Source organism: Toxorhynchites rutilus, chromosome 3 (assembly GCF_029784135.1).
Source record: "Toxorhynchites rutilus septentrionalis strain SRP chromosome 3, ASM2978413v1, whole genome shotgun sequence".
Lineage (NCBI taxonomy): Eukaryota > Metazoa > Arthropoda > Insecta > Diptera > Culicidae > Toxorhynchites > Toxorhynchites rutilus.
The window spans coordinates 317753188-317761744 of record NC_073746.1 but is presented as its reverse complement, the minus strand read 5'-3'; the positions used below and the strand labels follow the sequence as shown (position 1 = coordinate 317761744).

The 8557-nt window shown below is 38.3% G+C and overlaps 1 protein-coding gene across 1 annotated transcript in view; it reads left to right on the top strand.

Annotated features, from left to right (window-relative positions):
* LOC129780254 (40S ribosomal protein S8-like) overlaps positions 1-8557 on the top strand; it is a 263344-nt gene that overhangs the window by 71834 nt on the left and 182953 nt on the right. The gene's annotated exons all lie outside the window — the stretch shown is intronic.

The following is an 8557-nucleotide window of genomic DNA, read 5'->3' as shown; positions in this document are numbered from 1 at the left end:
GATTTAGCAAATATCATTGAAAATCTGTATGATTTTTTGTCCGTAGTAATCTTAGGCGGCCTGTAGAATTTCTTGTGTGGATGAGCTGGAGGAAATGATCAGTACGTGTAAAGAGAATTCTAATGAGATTGTTTGTGTGAATATTGTTCCGCCGGACCGAATAATAACCTCCCACCCCTCTATGTCATTGTTTTTTTTTCCAATTACTCTGGTACTTTGCAGGTTTTGGAAAATGTTCGATCTTTTCAGGAAATGGATAACTGGGAAGACTAATTTTTAAGCATTGACATTTCTCCACAGTCAACAATGAAAATAAAATCATATGCTTTCGTTTGAAAGAAAAAGCCTGCCAGTAGTATGTTTATATTACATGAAATAAGAAATGCCACATCTCACCATAGGTGGATTAATTTGGGTTGATACTTAGAGACCTCCATTCTCCTGTTCTTGTTCTTTCCGGAATCCCAAATTGATGCATTTATGAATACTTTATATTTGCTGATTGAATTAACTTTTAGTTCGCAATATGTTTGTACAAAAAAAGTGCGGGTTTCGGCCAACGTTCGAATAATTCTTGAATATTGGAGTTCCTTTAGCGTCAATAATCGAAATTACACCAATGGCTTTGTCAAAAAGATAATTTCTACAGCTTGGTCGTTAATGGGTTAAAGCAAGTGTGTGCGGAAAGTGCATAACCTAACATTACCTAACTAATAATCAAACCTAATCAAATACAATAATATGTGAGCTTTTCCACAGTATTACATTGATAAAAGAACACACATTGTGATGTAGGGAAAAAATCATTGGATTGGTGACCAGAGACAACTGCTGCTGGTGCGGTCGTCTAGGTGACACCCTCCAGTTATTCAGAAAAAAAATCTTGAGATTTTGTGAACATATCTTCTATTTGGAACGGTGCTCTTCGTTTTGTTTGTATGTACGGCTTCATCGATCATAGTTAATTGTGAGATGTCGTATGATTCCAGAATTCATTGAAAGTACGGAGTTTTTTTCAACACATGGGTAAAATCTGTTCCTGTATAGCTAGGAACATGGCGGAACTCTGCTGGATATCGTCGGATAGTAATATCTGTTTACCTCTGTATTTTACTCATTGCTCTGCAAGGTGGTCTAACCGTTTGAATCCATTCATTCGATTATTTGTGAGGTTCTTTGATGGTAATTTCGTATTATTTTATTCAGTGGTTGACATTCCTGTCTTCCTCCGTAAAACCTACACTACGTATCATAACGTTAGAACCACTAATTTTTTGTTGAGTTTCGAGAGACACGAGACACAACTCGATTGAAATAAAATATATAGTGATATAATAAATATCTTTGTTTATAACACTGCCCATTTGTTCAGGCGCGAAACTTTCGTAAAACCAAAACATCAGTGTTTTGTTTTATTCGTTTATTTTTACAGGCTTAGTTACATAAGGTTTAAAGGTACTCGTGGTTTACTCGAGTTTAGAAGGGTGACATATTTTTTCAGGAAAAGGATGGGATATAAGAAAATTGTTACAATGTTTATGATCACACTGAATTTTTAAATCTATTCGTATATCTATTGTATATTTACATTTCAACTTATTCTACTGTTTATAGCAAGAGAGCCAATTGTAGACGTCAGTGTTTCATAACTTTAAAACTTGTTGGAAAAACTCTCACTGCTTTTCATAATTAACATCAATTTCGCATGAATTTTAAATTTCAAATTCTGATTTGTTTCTAATTCGTAGGTCATCTTCAGTTCTCAATCAGATTGTAGAGGATACTTCTCGTTTAACGTTTTCAAAACTCTCAGACGTCTTGTTAGCTGCATCTACTGCATCACTCCTCATAAGTTTTCGATTTACTTTTGATCTTGTAATCAAGACGACGAGTCCAGATTCTATAGCCTCTATTCATAAAGCCATGCCAAAGTCGCCAAATTACCCAACTATTATGGTGATTTTGGTGCAAAACAGCAGTAAATGATTCTGAAGTAATTCGTTGTACTTCTGACTGTTCATTCGTGTTGATGAAAAGTTATGAAAAAAATCGTGTCTTTTGAGGTGATCTTAGAATCGGCTAAGTTCCTCGGAAAAGGAGATACCTGGTTAACACGACAGATGAAGTTCCTCTGAGGTTTCCTTGGCGTCTTTCGCAACATGTGACCTGGCGTTTGCATCAAATGTTGTTGGAACGTTCCACAGATATGAGTTGATCCAACAGACACACAGATGCAGCATGAATCGGTTTAAAACAAAAGCGAACCAGTTGAAAAATTGCATGCAAAAGGGCTTTCTTATTTTCGGTATCGCTTCAACTGTGAGGTCAACTAATTGTGTAAATGAGCTTTAATGCCGAGTTTACACATCCGAGTCGGTCTAGACAGTAAATAATCGGTTGGAAAATTACTTCTTATCAACATAAGATAAATCATCAAAAGAAACTGCATTATGTGCGTTTCTTGATATCGAAGGGGCTTTCGACAATGCTTCTTATGTATCAATGGCACAGGCTATGAGAAGAAGACATTTCGATGACTGCATAGTCGAATGGATCAAAGGCATGCTCACAAATAGACAAATCACCTCGGAGCTGGGTGGGTCGTCGACATCTGTGGTTGCAACGAAAGGTTGCCCACAAGGAGGGGTTCTATCACCTCTACTTTGGTCACTGGTGGTTGACGACCTTCTGATTAGTTTGGAGGCGAATGGTTTCGAAACCGTGGGTTTAGTCATAATGGTACGTGGCAAATTCGACGATGTGATATCGAGCAGGATGCAGATGGCCTTAAACCTTACACAATCATGGTGTGAAGGAATGAAGGTCTGCGCATAAATCCCTCAAAAACAACAATTGTTCCTTTCACCAAAAAGAAGAAACTGCATCTGCAGACTCTAAATCTTGGAGGAGAGGAAATAAAATTCAGCGTTTCAGTGAAATATCTAGGCGTAATCCTAGACGCTAAAATAAACTGGAACGCACACTTAGATGCAATTATCGGTAAGGCCAACATTGCCCTATGGACATGTTCTAAAATGATAGGCAGAACATGGGGCCTTAGACCAAAAATGGTTATGTGGGTCTATACAGCAATTGTACGGCCTAGGATAACCTATGCCTCATTAGTATGGTGGTCAAAGACTAAGGAGACTGTTGCTACAAAAAAGCTAAACAAACTCCAACGACTGGCATGCGTTGCTGTAACAGGAGCAATGCGAAGCACACCCTCAAAGGCATTGGAGACTATCCTTCACTTGTTACCTTTGGGTCAACATATTCAGCTGGAGGCTAGTAGAAGCGCTCTAAAGCTTAAAAGATATAAAAAAAATATTAGACGGGGACAAAACTGGTCACTTGAGCATCCTGAATCTCTTACCCGTTGGACCAACCTCAGAGATGAACAGCGATTGGATGGAACCAAGGACCAATTATGACATTTCATACAGAGTGATCGAACTTTCTCGTTCAGTATGGGATGAGGGTGGTCCCGATGTTCGTAATGGTTCAATCCTGTTCTATACCGATGGGTCGAAAATGGGTAACAGAACAGGTGCTGGAGTGTATGGTCCCAGAATAAAAATTTCTGTAGCTATGGGGAACTGGCCAACAGTTTTCCAGGCAGAAGTAGCTGCAATAATAGAATGTATAAATGTCTGCCTTAAAAGAAATTATAGACATGCTAACATTTGCATCTTCTCAGACAGTCAAGCAACACTTAAAGCCCTCAATGCTTTCAAGTGCTATTCAAAAATTGTCTGGGAATGCATTTGCCTTTTACGACAACTGTGTCAGAGAAGTTCGGTACAGCTGTACTGGATTCCTGGCCATTGCGGTATAGAGGGAAATGAACAAGCAGAAGAACTCGCAAGACGCGGCTCAAGCTCACCCTTCACTGGTCCAGAACCATTCTGGGAAATTTCTGAATGTGTGTTGAAGAGTGAGCTGAAGAAATGGGAAGACCGGGAAGTAATGGCCAACTGGATGGCTGTACAACTTAACCAGTCAAAAAAATTTATCACGCCGAGTATTAAAATTACTCAACAATTGCTGAGTCTTAACAAGAAAGACTTCAGCACATTCACTGGTCTTATAACAGGACACTGTCCGAGTAAATACCATCTCAAAAACATAGGTTTAGTGCAAGATGATATTTGTCGCTTTTGTAATGCCGAAAGCGAAACCTCGGAACATTTGCTCTGCAAATGCGAGCACTAACAAGACGCAGACTTCAACACCTTGATAAGGCTATTCTGGAGCTCAAGGAAGTTTGGTCTGTGCCGCCGATCAGGACTGTAAATTTTATCAAACAGATTATTCCTGATTGGCACCTATCTCGCTATAGCTTTCAGTCTACTTCTTCATTAATAAGAAGTAGATAAGCTCGAAGCGTAGTACAAAAAATGGGGCATACCACAATAGTTCAAAATAATGGACGCAGTGGTTCACACCCAACAAGAGGAAAAAAAAAGATAAATCATATTTTATTTTCAAAATTAAATGAATATTAACTTATAATATTAATTCATTAACACTATTACTTTTATTATAAATGTTTTATCCGACCGATTACGCTTTGCTTCGTACACCAGGCCAGCTTCAGAGAACAGTTTTTCACTGTCTTTCATACTATTGCAAGGCGCAGAAAGGTAAACTCTAGCAAACTTTGTCAATTTGGAGTACTGCTTAGAGTTTGATGACCACCAAACATAAGGAACGTGATGGCGATCGATTCGAAATGTTTTCGCATGACAGCCGATTTCGTTAGTTTTCGATTTGGATTTTTTTTCCTGTCCTGGAAACTGACTATCATTTTCGTTTCCCACTTCGTTGAAACTGTCCCAAAAGGTGTCGTGAGCGTCGCATGTAAGGTTTAAATCAGTTTCGTTTCTGCTGTTTCGTTTAATTTGATTCGTGGTGAAGTCAGTGTACCCTCTCTCTGTTTATCATCGCTTAGGACAGTTCCGAGTTTTTTTAATCTTGAATGAAAATAATTAATTAGTGTTCTTTGTTTGTTTTAATTCGAAGTACGGAGCACTCGATTATTATTAAAAAAATTATTTCAATATATCCACAAAAATTTCACCAACTATGTAATGATGTAATAGAACATCCTTAACACGTTCATCGCTCCGTCGCCCAGATATGGATGACACTTTCCTCGTTCAAATTGAATAGGATTTTTAGAAGGAATTTGATAGAATAGGCACTTGAATGTAAATATAGGATATGTAGAAAAATAATAAAATTATAACTATATTATTATAACATTTATACTATACTTTTTATTCATTTGTAGTACGGATGGTTTGTATTGCAGTTTTTTACGAAACCCATACAATATGGCTTTGTTATATGTTATTGTTGTCAATTCGTCTTCAAATTAAAGAACATATTCCTAGAGCATGTGAAAGTTATCTACAAACTATGTTTGATCTTTATGTAATAATAAATTCGCAAGTTGGGCAAACGTCGCGTTGGGCGACGAACGTTTTAATAAAAAAAATCTGTCCAACATTCCTTGCAGAAAACACGACAATCTATTGTGGGATATTCATTTTGTACAGAAAGTTTAATCATAGCTCATTATTTTTATGTAAAAATGTGTTTATTACTCCATAAAATCTAATGCTTCGTGCACACATGCATTTTCTCCCTGTTTCGTGTTCGTAAATAAATATCCGGATATCTGGCCATCCGGACTCGAAGCTTGCCGGCCAAACTACTATTCGTCTCATCACTAATCATAGCGACCTTGAATTTTCTATTGAATTGTTAGATCATTCTAGGTGTGAAAAACCTAAGAGAGACGAAACTTAAGAGCTGAATAAATTTATAGAAGGGTTTTCCAACTTTAAATTCCGAAAGTAAATTGAAATAAAACACACTTAAAATTCGAATTTCGATGAAACTTTTATTTCGAATTAAAGTTTGGTTTATGCCATTATGTGTGAAATACAACATCATTCAAATGTCCACCTAGTGCTTCCTCGCACACCTTGATCCGGAACAGGTAATTTTCGATGACTTTTCGGCACATATGGGCGGTATCTCGGTCATAACTTCACGAATGTTGTCTTTCAAATGTTCAAGAGTTTGCGGAGAGTTGGCATAGACACGGTCTTTCGCATAACCCCACAAAAAAAGTCTAGCGGGTTCAAATCGCATGATCTGGACGGCCAATCGGCATCACCAAAACGCGAAATTGTACGTCCCTCAAATTTCGTTCGCAATATGGCCATGTTCGGTCGTGTTGTGTGGCACGTGGCGCCGTCCTGCTGAAACCACATGTCATCCGTATCCATATCTTCAACCATTCCATATCTCACCATTCACAGTTACCGTCTCGCCGTCCTCATTTTCAAAGAAATACGGCCGAGTCATCGACCAGACCATAATGCGCACCAAACAGTGACTTTTGGCGGATGCGATGGCCTCTCAACAATCACGTGTGGATTTTCTGAGCCCCATATACGGAAATTTTGGGTGTTCACATAGTCACCGAGCTCGAAATGTGCCTCATCGCTGAAGAAAATTTGATGCGAAAATTCAGCATTTTGCTGCTGTTGTTCGTTCACCCAATCGACGTATGCCCGACACATTCCATGGTCACCACGCTCTAATTTTTGTACCAGTTGGACTTTATATGGATGTAGGTGCAAGTCCAAATGCAAAATGCAAATGCAAATGCAAATGCAAATCGCCACAATGATGTGTTTGACAAGCCCAAATTGCTGAGCACGCCGTGGAATCGAAACATTCGGGTCATCCTCCACACTGGCAGCAACAGCAGCAATATTTTCGACCGAACGCACATTACGATGATGCACAGGTTTCACAATATCCGCTACGGATCCAGTTTGTTCGAATTTACGCACTACATTAGCGATTTTTTGCTCTGTAGGCCGTCCATGACGACCAAAATCCGTCGGTAATGCTCGAAAAACATTTGCCGGTTTTTCATCATTTTTATAGTATAATTTAACAAAATTAACACGTTGTGCGATGCTAAAACGATCCATATTGTAAAATGGCAGACATTCAACTAACGATATGACGCTTTGGTTGACAGCTATGTCAAACGGTTGTCAGCGCAGGGCTGTATACTTTCGGAAGTCCGAAATGGAAAACCCTGTATATGTTTAAGTGAGATGAATTCTAGATTATTGAACTGATTTTATATATTGGGTTGGGGTATAAGTTTGCAGCGTAGCATTTATTTAAACGAAACCAATAATTATATCAATATGTTAATCAATTATATATTCGCCACAGTTAATTTTTTCTGCCATTTGACGACTGGTTTGGCGAGCGTTCTCCTTCAAAAGTGGTTTGAAACATTCATCATCGAATTCAGGAGCGACGTGCCATCGATGTCAAAGTGGCCATTTTTGAGCTTTGCAAACCATTTCCGTGTTGAAGACTATACACGTCCCAAATGTCCCGGGCTGCTTCGGCAGCTTTTTGACCTCGATGGAAAAAAAAATGTAGAGCAGGTATTGTAAATGTTGATTCTTGTCTCCTGGGTATTCCATTTCTAAGCCTCAAAACTAATAAAAAATTAAATAACTCAAAAATACAATTAACATAGTTTTATAGTACAGAAAGAGTTCTATCGAAAGAATACTTACCCTTTGCCGAACAGCAGTGTTTGCCAAATGATCCACTCATTGAAAAAATCGCTTTCGTTCGTTCAAATATGATCTTTCAGGAAACATTTCCCCCAGCGGTATTCTATTATTGTTATGTGCTGCAAATCACGACACAAAAGAGAACGAGACAACTCTGCATCGGCTCGCACTTCATTGCACACCACCATGCAAGCAAAGCTATCATATACGCTTTCAGTGCAGAAAGCTTATTTTCTTCTTTGCCTCTAACATATGCATACCGACCTCTCCATGCATCATGAAACAGCAGGATCATACGGACAACGCAAAGCGAAAGATTCATATTCAGCTAATGTAGCAGATCCTGATTTTTAAGTCTCAGAGAGTGCAAACTATATGATTATTTAGCTCGATAGAGGCTAAGGGAAGGGTAGTCAGATTATATTTTCCATTTTTATCGCCGCTATCCCTTGAAATGTGTATATTCATATAGACCGCATAGTTTTACTAGCAACACCACTCCAGTGAGAAGCAAAAACTCTCGCGTTTTATCTCTTTTCCCATTCGCTGCTCTCCGCAAATGGTGACGTAATGATGACGTAATTTTTCTTGTATCATTTATTGCTTTACACTTGTCTGTGCAGTGGGTTTCGCTATAGTAAAATGAGACGATATATGCGGTTCAAACTTGTATGCAGGCTTCGAAAATAGTGTGCCATGTTTGATACAACTCGAATATGCAAACAACAGTCTTCGTTCCTCTCTTAGTTTAATCACTAAATGTTACAAAAGTGATTGCTGACATTCATACAAGTATCTGAATGATCCTCTCATATTCGGTTATATGTTCGTGAGAGTATACTTGCATGACACATTGTGTATCATTTGATTTTGATCGAAATCCAAACACTGCCGAACAGCAAACAAATCGTTGTAAAATAAAAAAAATA